Here is a 12,748-nt window from a genome sequence, read left to right as displayed (position 1 = left end):
CCAGTAAAGTCTTTGTTTGTATTGGCTGTGACTTTCTGTTCTGTATCACTCTTGGGGCCTTTTTACTTTTATAGAACCCCCCATAATATCTCCTGTAGGGCTGGTTTCGTGGTTACGAAATTGGTTAGTGACTGGTGATTCTGAAATGTCTTTATTTTTCCATCAATTCTGAATGACAGCCTTGCTGGATAAAGGATCCTTGGCTGCATGCTTTTCTCTGAAAGAGCTTTAAATATGCTCCCCCAACCCTTTCTCTCATTCCAGGTCTGTGTAGACAGGTCTGACGTAATTCTGATGCCTTTGCCTTGGTACGTGAGAAATTTCTTTGCCCTGGACGCTTTCAATACTGTACCCTTGGATCTAATATTTGCACATATGCACTATGACATGACGTGGCATAGGTTTGTCGTGGTTGAGCTTGGGAGGGGTCCTCTCTGCCTCTTGGACACGAATGTTTGTTTCCCTCGCTAGATTAGGGAAGTTTTCAGCTACAATTTGTTCAAATATCTCTTCTAGACCTCTGTTTTTCTCCACCCCCTCGGCGATGCCGATGATTCTGACATTGGATCGTTTCATTGAGTCAGTAATCTCCCATAACCTACATCCGTGGGCTTGGATTTTTTTTAAGAGCAGCTTCTATTTTGGTTTTTTCCTCTATTAGCCCATCCTCCAATTCACTAACCCGTTCCTCTGCTTCTGTGACCCTGGCCGTCAGAGCCTCTAGTTTTGCCTGCATTTGGCTCATAGAATTTTTAATTTCTGTCAGATTCGCTCTCATTTCTGTCCTTAGGGATTCTATATTCTCAGTAACCTTTTCGTTAATAGTTTTTTCAATTCTACTCATCATTTTGACCATGGTGACTCTGAATTCCATTTCTGATACTTTGGTTACATCCATATCCATTATTTCTGTGGCATAGGCCACAGACTCACTATCTTTTCTTTGCTGGGGGGGGGGGGGGGCTTCTCCTTCTTGTCATTCTGATGAGGAGAGGTTGCGGGGTTGTCCAGAGCCCAAATTATTGACTGGGTCCCAGGCCATGCCCCTTGTTTTATAGGGATCTTAGGGATGTGGGCTTCTTCTTTAAAGATTTTATTTATTTATTTATGTGGCAGCCAACCAGCGAGAGAGGGAACAGAAGCAGGGGAGTGGGAGAGGAAGAAGCAGGCTCCCAGCGGAGGAGCCCGATGAAGGACTCCTTTCCGGAACGCCGGGATCACGCCCTAAGCCGAAGACAGGCGCTCAATGACTGCGCCACCCAGGCGCCCCGGGTTGTGGGCTTCTTGATTTTTCAGCCTGCCTTCTGTGTTCTGGGGGAGGGGCCTGCCGCGCCGATACTCAGGCAACCCTGTTTGGATAGAGTCTCCGTGTCCCCTGCGAGGGGGGATGGGGATGGGCACTCTGTGAGCCGGTATTTCCAGGCTTTTGTTCTCTGGCGGCTTTCCCTGGCGGTCTGTTGTGCCTCTTCTGAGAGTCAGAGCAGCAGCGGCCAAATTTCAGCCTCTATCACAGAACAGAGGGATTGCGGCCCGTTCTCCACTGATGTTCTGGCCACTTTAACTCCGTTACTGTTGGTGCTGCTCAACCCTGCAGCGTCCCGGGATGTGCGCCCCACACCCGGCGTCCCTGCCCTCACTTCCAGGGCCGGCGCGTCTCTGTCCTTAGTGTTTCTAACGCTGCCAGCCGCCAGCCACCCCGGCGCTCCGGAAGCTCGCGGTCTCAGTCTATGCCCGGTGAGCACCCCGGGATTCCGGGGTTCCGCAAGATGCCTGGTGGCGCGCGCACCCGGCTCACGGTCTCAGTCTGCTGTTTTGCGGGTGCCGTCCGCGAGCCCACCCGCTCCCCCGTGCAAGTGGCTGCCGCTTCCTGGCGGCGACCGAATGTGGCGGCTCCCTCCCCCTTCCGTTTATCTTCTGATATCTGTGCGCGGTTTCATGGCTCCCCGCTTCGTACCTCAATACTCAGCGCTGGAGATGTTCATTTGTAGAGATCCAGATGCGTCTTCCTGCGTCTCAGGCTCGTTCCGTGGTTGTTTAGGCTGGTCTGGTACCTATCCAGCTCGACTTGGGGGACCGGCTGAAAAAGGGGTCCCCTACTCCTCTGCCATCTTAACTCCTTCGATCACCCATCCTTAAGGCAATGAATGAAAACATCTTGAACTCAATCAACCTCACTAAGGGTTTCAAAACCCTCAAGGCAAGAATTTAATCTAGACAGATGACTGGATTAAGAAGTTGTGGTCCATATATACAATGGAATATTACTCAGCTACCAGAAAGAACGAGTTCTCAACATTTGCTACAACATGGATGGCACTGGAAGAGATAATGCTAAGTGAAATAAGTCAAGCAGAGAAAGACAATTATCATATGATTTCTCTCATCTATGGAACATAAGAACTAGGAAGATCGGTAGGGGAAGAAAGGGATAAAGAAAGGGGGGTAATCAGAAGGGGGAATGAAACATGAGAGACTATGGACCATGAGAAACAAACTGAGGGCCTCAGAGGGGAGGGGGGTGGGGGAATGGGATAGACCGGTGATGGGTAGTAAGGAGGGCACGTATTGCATGGTGCACTGGGTGTTATATGCAACTAATGAATCATCGAGCTTTACATCGGAAACCGGGGATGTACTGTATGGTGACTAACATAATATAATAAAAAATCATTTAAAAAAAAAAGAATTTAATCTAGAATGGCCTGGGAGTGTCCTCAGAAATCTGATAAAAGCAAACACAAATCCTTTCTTCAGAAATGCACCTTTATCCCAGGTCCCAAGTATTTCCCTCCCCCCTTCCAAAAAAAGTAAATAACCCCTCCCCCCGCAAAAAAAACAAGGAAAATGAGTAGCTTTCAGTCAAAACCAAACCAGACCACGAAAACACAAGCGTCATGAGAGATAGCACCAACCAGAGCTAGAAAAATCTGACCTACAAATACTTTAGATGAGTTATTCTCAAGACACAGTCCCTAAACTAAGCAGCATCAGCAACACCTGGGAACTCTCTGGAAATAGACATTCCTGGGTTCCGCCCCAGACCTGCTAATCACAAACTCTAGAGGTGAAGCCCGGCCACGTGCGACTTAACAAGTTCTCAGGTCATTCTGATGTACATTCAAGTTAGGAACCATTACTTTAAATATTAAATTTAGGGGTGCCTGGGTCCCTCAGTCTGTTGAGCGTCTGCCTTCAGCTCAGGTCATGATCCTGGACACTCGGGAACGAGCCCCACATCGGGCTCCCTTGCTCAGTGGAGAGCCTGCTTCTCCCTCTGCCCCTCACCCTGCTTGGGCTCTCCCTCTCAAATAAATAAATAAATAAATATTAAATGTAAAGAACTAGTGTATGGTGCAAATGTGTTCGATGTGTTGTGGAAGAGAGGCTTGGAAATATGACAAAAGAGCAAATAATTCTGAATAAAGCCAACCAGGGCTTTCAGGAGTGAAAAATCTGGTAAGCAGAATTTAAAATTCGATTGATCCATTTAGCAGCAGACCAGCTCTCTTTCTCTCTCTCTCAAATAAATAAATAAAATATTTTAAAAATAAATAAAAATAAAAGATTTTATTTATTTATTTATTTATTTATTTATTTGAAAGACAGCACACAGGAACAGGGGGACAGGCAGAGGGAGAGAGAAGCAGACTCCCCGCTGAGTGGGGAGCCCAATGTGGGGCTCGGTCCCAGGACCCTGAGATAATGACCTGAGCCAAAGGCAGATGCTTAACTGACTGAGCCACCCAGGTGCCCCGAAATGTCAAATTTCAATCAGGCTTCAAGGAAAAAGGCAGACTAAATAAGAGTCTTGGCACTTTCCTACAAGAGAATTCAAGACATTTATTGTCTAGTAAATTGAAGAGTATGAATTAAAAGTTGCTCACGGCAAGCACTCAGTACCAATAGTACTTACAAGCAGCGTTAGTCTATAATGTGCAGGTATCATATGCTTTAGAAAATATATGGTTAAAACTAACATCTGACTATAATGGAAAAATAAAAACTCTTAGGAAACTAAAAACAAAATGCCGTCTCCCGTAGGTGATAAAGAATATCTAACCTAAGGGCCGCCCGGCTGGCTCAGTCAGAAGAGTGTGCAACTCTTGATCTTGGGGGCCATGAGTTCAAGCCCCACGTTGGGTGCAGAGATGGCTAAAAAATAAATAAAACTTTTTATGAAAATGATTATCTAACTTCAAACAATAGGCAACACCACACTTTCACAAGTCCTGCACGAGACTGTCGTTATTAAATAAAGAAGAGGTGAAAAGTGGCTGGTATCTACCGATTACTCGTATTTGAAAGGAAAACCAAGCAAACACACTAATCTCTCTCTTTGTCTCTGCGATTCTCAATTCTACCATACTGTACTTGGAGGTAGAATTGATTTTATTACTTAGCCTGTGAACTTTTCCAACCTGCAGTCTTTCATTATTCTTTTCCTTCTAGAAAATGGAATATTAAATTCTATTTAATAACAGGCAGTTATTTTTAAAAAGAAACCAACTGGAAATAATAATTGAGAACTGTAATTGCCGAAATCAGGAATTGAATGGGCGGGGTGAAAGTCAGCACGAATTCCACCAAAAGCAGATTTTTATGAGCAGAAGATCAGATCGAGGAACCCTCCCAGAAGAAAGTAGTAATTCGACCTCCGAAAATAATTTTTAAAAAAAGGAAAGAAAGAGAGTAGTAAAGGGTCAACTTGCTGATAAGAAGAGTGCCAAAAGGACAGGGGAAAACAGGGGGGAGGAAGCATCTGAAAAAAATTATAATGACTGAAAATTCTCAGAATGTTACAGAGAAAAAGCAAATCCCATACAAAGGACTAAAATAAATCAGACTTATAATATCACCGGCATCAAGAAGACGGTGGTAACACATTAAAGCCGCCCAAGGAGGACAGCTACCTTGGCCTGCGAGGAGGAGAAGCGCAGGGAAGGGTGTGGACGGAGAAGATAGTGGGGGAGAGCGCCCCGGTGTGAGGCTGGAAGAGGGTGCCGGGAAACGCAGCCAAAAGAAATGTCCCAGTTGGTGAAATAGCCAAAGACATTTAAGGACAACGGTTTTGAAGAACTATGTGAGCCACGGTTCAGAAATTTATAGTAAATATTTTCTTCTGTGGAATGCTTTCTATGAGTGTGTGTGTGTGTGTGTGTGTGTGTGTGTGTGTACACGCATGCGCATGAAACGAACTCACGGAAGAGGTTGGGTGTACCATCTGGACTGATGTGTAGTAGATAAGACGGCCTCATTGAAAGGAGGAGCTTGGAGACAAAGGTGACCAAAGGCATGTTAGCTCCCAGGAATTTTTAGAAGTCTCGTAAGGCAGGGAGGGAAGGACATCCACGCCCATCCGGACAGCCCGGGTCTGGGACACTTCATTCCAGCTGACATCTGGGTGACTAGCCCTTCTGCTTCCAGAGCAGAACGGCGCTCTCTAGGGGGGTTCCTGCACCTTGGGTGCTCTCCGTGTGAGCCCCTGACGAATGTCTTCCGCACTTCCGGGTTCTCAAGACTTGTTCAGTTCAGCCCCCTGCACTCAGCCTGTCTTCTTTACGAGCTCTCCTTTCCTTCCTTCCTTTTGTCCAAATGGCATTTTCCAAAGTGCCCTGAGCACACCTGTTCTACTTCCTCCAGCTCACCCATCCATGAGGTCACCCCCGACGCCACGGCTCTCAGAATTCCATTGTAAGTATACACGAATCACCTTGAACTTGAGGGGCCTGGATGGCTGCAAGCTCATCATGCATTTGGAAATACTTTGTTGTAATATTCACTTCATTTCAAACTTTTCAAACTTTTTCCGTGAAGTTTAGTAACTATTTGAGATTTCACAGGCCATATGGCCTCCGTAGCAACCGTGCCGCTCTGCCATTTTGCACGAAAGCAGCCGTAGACGATATGTAAACAAATAGTTATGGCTGTGTGCCAGCGACATTTTATTTACAAAAACAGCCGGTGGGAAGGAGTTGGCCCACAGGCCTGAGTTTGATGTAAGCAAGCACTTGCCAAAATGAATACCAGGCCCCTATAGATGGCTGGATCTGGGTAATAGGGGCCTGGTCTCCCTGTGGGTGTCCAATCCCTCCCCCAAGGATTTTATGGATTTCAAGATTTCTCAAGGTGATTTTTAGCTCTAGACTTTGGCTTTGCATGGCTTTCCTCTGTTCTGTACCAGGTCTGCCCTGGCTTATGTATTTATTAAACTATTCACACTATATTTTGGCGACTGTATACTTTTGCTCAGCTATCACAACGAAGTACCACACACTGGGGGCTTAAACAACAGAAATTTATTTTCTCAAAATTCTGGAGGTTGGAAGTCCAAGATCAAGGTGCCGGCAGGCTTCAATTCTTCTGAGGCCTCTCTCTTTGGCTTGTGGATGGCCGTCTTCTCCCTGCGTTATCACATGACCTTCCCTCTGCATGTGTCTGTGTCCTGATGTCCTCTTCTTAGAAGGACACCAGTCATATTGAACTAGAGCCCACCCTAAGGACCCCCTTTTAATTTACCTTTTAAAAGATCCTGATTCAAATATAGTCACATTCTGAGGTAATGGAGAGTTAGAACTTCAACTCCCCCTCCAATATGAAGTCAGGGGTAACACAATGTAGCCCATATTTATGAGAATGTAAATTTTATAAACTCTTGTGGTTCTAGGAAGGGGTCTCCATATGTATTACATAGCAAAATTATTAAATTGCTTGTTAACCATTCCTATTGTTAAAAGTTTTTTTTAAAGTTTTTATTTAAATTCCAGTTAGTCACCATACAGTGTAATAGCGGTTTCAGGTGTACAATGTAGTGATCCGGCACTTCCATACAACACCCAGTGCTCATCACAAGTGCGCTCCTTAATCCCCGTCACCTATTTCACCCATCTCCCCGCCCACTTCCCCTCTGGTAACCATCAGGTTGTTCTCTGTACTCAAGAGTCTCTTTCTTGGTTTGTCTCTCTCTGTCTTTTTTTTTTTCTCTTCGCTCATTTTGTTTTGTTGCTTAAATTCCACATTTGAGTGAAATCATATGGTATTTGTCTTTCTCTGTCTGACTTATTTTGCTTAGCATAATGCTCCCTAGCTCCATCCACATCATTGCAAGGGACAAGATTTCATTCTTGTTCATGACTGAGTAATATTTCATCATATGTATATATATATATATATATATATATATATATACACACACACACACACACACATATATATATATATATACATATATATATATATATGACACATTTACTCAGCATCATGATCAGACTATTATATTTAGCAATCAACAGCATGGTTGGAAAAAGAAAAAAATCTACATTAAAACCCTTTGTTGGAATGCATTACCCTTTCCACAGAACAGAAACTAACACAACTTGTTATACAATTAGTCACAAATTCGGTGCTCAAGTTTTTTGCCAGAGCATGTGAGTATTGTCTAAAATCTGTCTTCTTTGTAGCAACTAGGCCCTGCCTCCACTGTATTTGGCTGAGTTCACAAATTTGTCTATAACCGATAGGTTTCCTGTAACCTCGTCTGGCTCTCCTCTCCTGCTAAGCTTCGGTTTCTGGCAGTGATTAAAACCTCCCGCCACTCCCATCACTACTGCTACTGCAGGGACCACCACAGCCACCTTGGTCCCATCGTTTGGCAAAGTATTGGCCTCCACCACCATAGGGGTCAGAGTTTCAGCCTCCAAACTTTCCTGGGTCCAAAATTTGAGGATTGAATGTTGTAATTGCCAGAATCCTTATAGCTTCCACCACCTCCAAATTTGCTTCCATCATTACCAAATCTGTTATAACCTCCCCACTGCCACCATATCTACCACCACCTCGACTGCCACCAAAGCCACCTTGCCCACTGAAGTTTTCTCCATGACCAATATTGTTATTCCCACCAAAACCACCTCCACGACCATCACCAGACTTTCCAGAACCACTTCAACCTCTTTGGCTGGATGAAGTCCTAGCCATCTCTTGCTCGGACAGGGCTTTCCTCACTTCACCAGGTCCCATTCACAGTATGGGATTTTTGAATGACAGTCTTGTCTACAGAGTTGTGGTCATCAAAAGTTACAAAAGCAAAGCCTCTCTTCTTGCCACTGCCTTGGTCAGTCATGATTTCAGTCACTTTAATTTTCCCTTAATGATGTCCTTCAGTGTCTTCTTTAATGCCCCCAACAAAAATCTTTTTCAGATAAGTGGACACCAGGTCTTTAAGAATCTTCTCTTGAGACAGCCCTCTTTGGTTCCACAAGTCTTCCATCCACCTTGTGTGACCTTGCATTCGTGGCTGTATCCACCTTCTCCACAGTGGCACACTTGACAAATCCAAAGCATCTGGAGTGCTTGGTGTTTGGGTCTCTCATTACCACACAGTCCACAAGTGTTCCCCATTGCTTAAAATGGCTCCTCAGACTCTCATTGGTTGTTTCAAAGCTCAAACCTCCAACGAAGAGCTTCCACAGCTCTTCAGGCTCTTTGAGAGACTCTGACTTAGACGTGACTGCAGTGGGGGGAAAGACTTCAAGAATGCTTATACGATGGTATCCACGGGCAGAAAGGACCACATCTTCTTAATCCATTCACCTGTCAACGGACATTTGGGCTACTTCCATAATTTGGCTATTGTAGATAATGCTGCTGTAAACATTGAGGTGCATGAATCTGTTTGAATTAGTATTTTTGTATTCTTTTTTTAAAGATTTTATTTATTTATCCTAGAGACAGAGCGTGCATACACAGGGGGAGGAGCAGAGGGAGAGGGACAAGCAGACTCCACACGGAGCCCAGAGCCCAATGCGGGGCTTGATCTCAGGACCCTGAGATTAGGACCTGAGCCAAAACCAAGAGTTGGACACTTAACTGACTGAGCCACCCAGGCGTCCCAAATTGATATTTTTGTATTTTTTGGGTAAATACCTGGTAGTACTGCATTGTAGGGTAGTTCTATTTTTAACTTTTTGAGGAACCTCCATACTGTTTTCCACTATAGTTGCACCAGTTACCATTCCCACCAACAGTACAAGAGGGTAAAAGCTTTTTTTGACCACTCTGCCTCTCTGGTTTTAATCAGTCTTTGTTTCCCAAGTGGTGTTCAGATTTCCACCAACCAACTAGCATTCCTTTTATTTGCCCCCTCTTCCCAAAGCTTTACCATGTTCCTTCCAGATATAGTCACACGGTTGACCTGAAGATTGCGGTCAACCACATGGCAATCAATCAATCATGGCTATGTGATGAAGACCCAACAAAGACCCTGGATACTGAAGCTTGAGTGGGTGCCCTAGAATTCACTGGACCTAGAATAACCAAAATGATATTGGAAAAGGTGAGCAAAGGTAAAGGACCTAAACTATCTGTTTTTCTTAATTAATTAATTCTTTTTCTAGAGAGAGAGGAAGAGAGAGAGAGAGAGAACCAGCGAGGAGGGGCAGAGAGGGAGAAGGAGAGAGAGAATCCCGAGCAGGCTCCACAATCAGTGCAGAGCCTGATGTGAAGCTCAATCTCACAACCCTGAGGTCATGACTTGAGCCAAAATCAAGAGTTGGATGCCCAACAAACTGAGCCACCCAGGCGCCCCTTAAATTATCTGTTTTTAATCTTTATAATAAAGTCACAGTAGAAGATAGTTTGGTATTGGTGTTAGACAGGTCAATGAAATAGAGATTCTAGAAATAGAACTACATATATATGGTAAATTTGCTTTCAACAAAAGTGCCAAGGCAATTCATCAACAAAAAGACAATCTTTTCACCAAATGGTGGCTAGAATAATTGGATAGCCATATGCTGAAAATAGCCTCAATCTTTATGTTATCATATAAAAATATTAACTTGAAATTACATATCTACACATAAGAGCAAAAACTAAAACACATCCAGAATAAAAAATAAGAGAAAACCTTGTGACCTTGAGTTCAACAAAGAGTCCTTAAATATGACTACTGAAAGTATGAATTATAAAAAGAAAAATCAAAACAATTGGACTTCTTTGACATGAAAAGCTTTTGTTCAGGATATTAGGAATATTAGGAAAATGAAAAGATAAGCCACATACAAGAAGAAATTACTTGCAAAACATCTATCCTACAAAGGATAAAGGATAAAGAACTCATAACTCAAGAATCAAGCCAATTTTTTAAGTGGGCAAAGATTTGAACAGATACTTAGCTGAAGACGATAATTATAGAGGGTTAATAAGAACATGAAAACATGCTCCATACCATTAGATATTAGAGAATTGCAACTTAAAACCATGAGACACACCTTCATACCCATTACATAGCTAACCATGAAAAGACTGCCTACACCAAGTGTTGGCAAGGATCCAGAGCAATGCTCACTTTATGAAAAAGTTAAGCATACATCTACCCTATGACCCAGGTATTCCACTCTTAGATATTTATGTAATCAGGGGAAGTGGAAGCATATGTCTGCACAAGAACTTGCACTGTATTTATAAATGACCCCAAACTGGATACAACCCAAGTGTCCATTAACAAATGAATGGATAAACTAGCTGTGATTAATCTATACCAAGGAATATTACTCAGAAATAAAAACAAATGGACTATTGATACAAAAGTATGTGGATGAATGTTTAAAGAACCAAGTTAAAGCAATCAGAGTTCTGCCCTTGAAAAAGGAGTACATACTGCATAATTCCATTTACATAAAATTCTAGAAAATTCAGACTCAACTCTAGTAACAAAGCAGCTCAGTGGTCACCTGGGACTGGGGCTGAATGGCAGGATGACAAAGGGGCACAAAGAAACTTTTGGGCATGTGGATCTGTTCATTATTATGATTATTGGTCATGGTTTCACGGATGTATACATATATAATAATTTATCAAGTTGTACACTTGAAAGATGTGCAATATACATAGGCAATTATACCTCAATGATGCTGTAAAAAATTATTAGTCGTTAGTATCAGGTAAAAAAATAAAATAAATACATGCATCATACACAAAAATTAAAAAGATGCTATCTCATCGTGGTGAGTGATAAAGAAGCCAACCCTGTCTGTAAAAACTCCTGGCTGCGGTGAGAGAGCTATTCGTGGTCTCTGAGAATGAAGCCGGAGTCAAATCAGTGTATTAGAGAAGAGAGGAGATGGAGTCGAGGAGGAGAATGCACCTAGTCCAGGAATGACGGAAGGGCTCAGGGAAGAAGCCAACAATCCAAATGAACCCTGAAGAAGTCACACTGAGTGAGGAAGAGGGAATGAACGCGAGAGAGGCTGAACAGTGGGAACAAACGCACCGAGTTGGGTATGCTTTTGGGTGGGGCTCAAGAGCAATATCAACTCCTCTGGACAGTGTATGTTTTGCTATATGGATATTCAGATCTGTAGTCATATTACTAATCAGGTAAAACAGTTTCTTTCTTAATGTGAGCCCCACTTGAGTGTCCTCATTCTTTGTAGGACCCCAGCCCTTTTATAAGCACTTCACTCTTTATGTTGCAAGCACCCTGTATCTACTCATATATCCATAGGAACCCAGTGCCAGGAGAAGTTCTTTTTAAACTGAAGGTCCTCTATGACCCAGCAATTACACTACTAGGTATTTACCCCAAAGATACAGACATAGTGAAGAGAAGGGCCATATGCACCCCAGTGTTCATAGCAGCAATGTCCACAATAGCCAAACTGTAGAAGGAGCCAAGATGCCCTTCAACAGACGAATGGATAAAGAAGATGTGGTTCATGGGGCGCCTGGGTGGCACAGTCATTAAGCGTCTGCCTTCGGCTCAGGGCGTGATCCCGGCGTTCTGGGATCGAGCCCCACATCAGGCTCCTCTGCTATGAGCCTGCTTCTTCCTCTCCCACTCCCCCTGCTTGTGTTCCCTCTCTCGCTGGCTGTCTCTCTCTCTGTCAAATAAATAAATAAAAATCTTTAAAAATAAAAAATAAAAAAATTAAAAAAAAAAAGAAGATGTGGTTCATATATACAATGGAATATTACTCAGCCATCAGAAAGGATGAATACCCACCATTTGCAACGACATGGATGGAACTGGAGGGGATTATGCTAAATGAAGTAAGTCAAGCAGAGAAAGACAATTACCATATGGTTTCACTCATATGTGGAACATAAGCAATAGCATGAAGGACATTAGGGGAAGGAAGGGAAAACTGAAGGGGGAAATCAGAGGGGGAGACAAACCATGAGAGACTATGGACTCCGGGAAACCATCTGAGGTGTTTCAGGGGGGAGGAAGGTGGGGGGATGGGTTAGCCCGGTGATGGGTGTTGAGGAGGGCACGTGTTGTGGTGAGCACCGGCTGTTATACGCAAACAGTGAATCATGGAACATTACATCAAAAACTAATAATGTGCTGTATGGTGACTAACATATCATAATAAAAACAGTTAAAATTAAAATTAGATTAAATTAATTTAAAAAATAAAATAAACTGAAAGTCCTTTCAAGATAGTTAAGGAAGACTAGTGCTCCTTTTGTCTCTGAAGGTACACTTGTAGCTTCCTCGAAGTACTCCAAGCCTTTCATATAAAGTTTATTTTCTCAATCATGTAAGAATCACACATTCAAATAAAATACATACAATATACAGGAAGAAGAGAAAATCTTCCATAGTCATGCCACACTAACCAACCACTGTTAACATTCTGGCGTTTACTTTGAGGATTGTTTTGTGTGTGTGTGTGTGTGTTTTTAAGATTTTATTTATTTATTTGAGAGAGAGAGCATGCATGAGCGGGGGGTGGGGTGGGGTGGG

The 12,748-nt window shown here is 43.2% G+C and overlaps 1 pseudogene; it reads right to left on the bottom strand.

The window, feature by feature from the left end:
* Positions 1-7,575: 7,575 nt before the first annotated feature.
* Positions 7,576-9,011, bottom strand: LOC113268457 (heterogeneous nuclear ribonucleoprotein A1-like; annotated as a pseudogene).
* Between the last annotated feature and the right edge of the window lie 3,737 nt (positions 9,012-12,748).

Source organism: Ursus arctos, unplaced genomic scaffold (genome assembly GCF_023065955.2).
Source record: "Ursus arctos isolate Adak ecotype North America unplaced genomic scaffold, UrsArc2.0 scaffold_8, whole genome shotgun sequence".
In the NCBI taxonomy this organism is placed as follows: domain Eukaryota; kingdom Metazoa; phylum Chordata; class Mammalia; order Carnivora; family Ursidae; genus Ursus; species Ursus arctos.
Note: the sequence above shows the minus strand (reverse complement) of the source record. Positions and strands in the feature narration are given on the sequence as shown.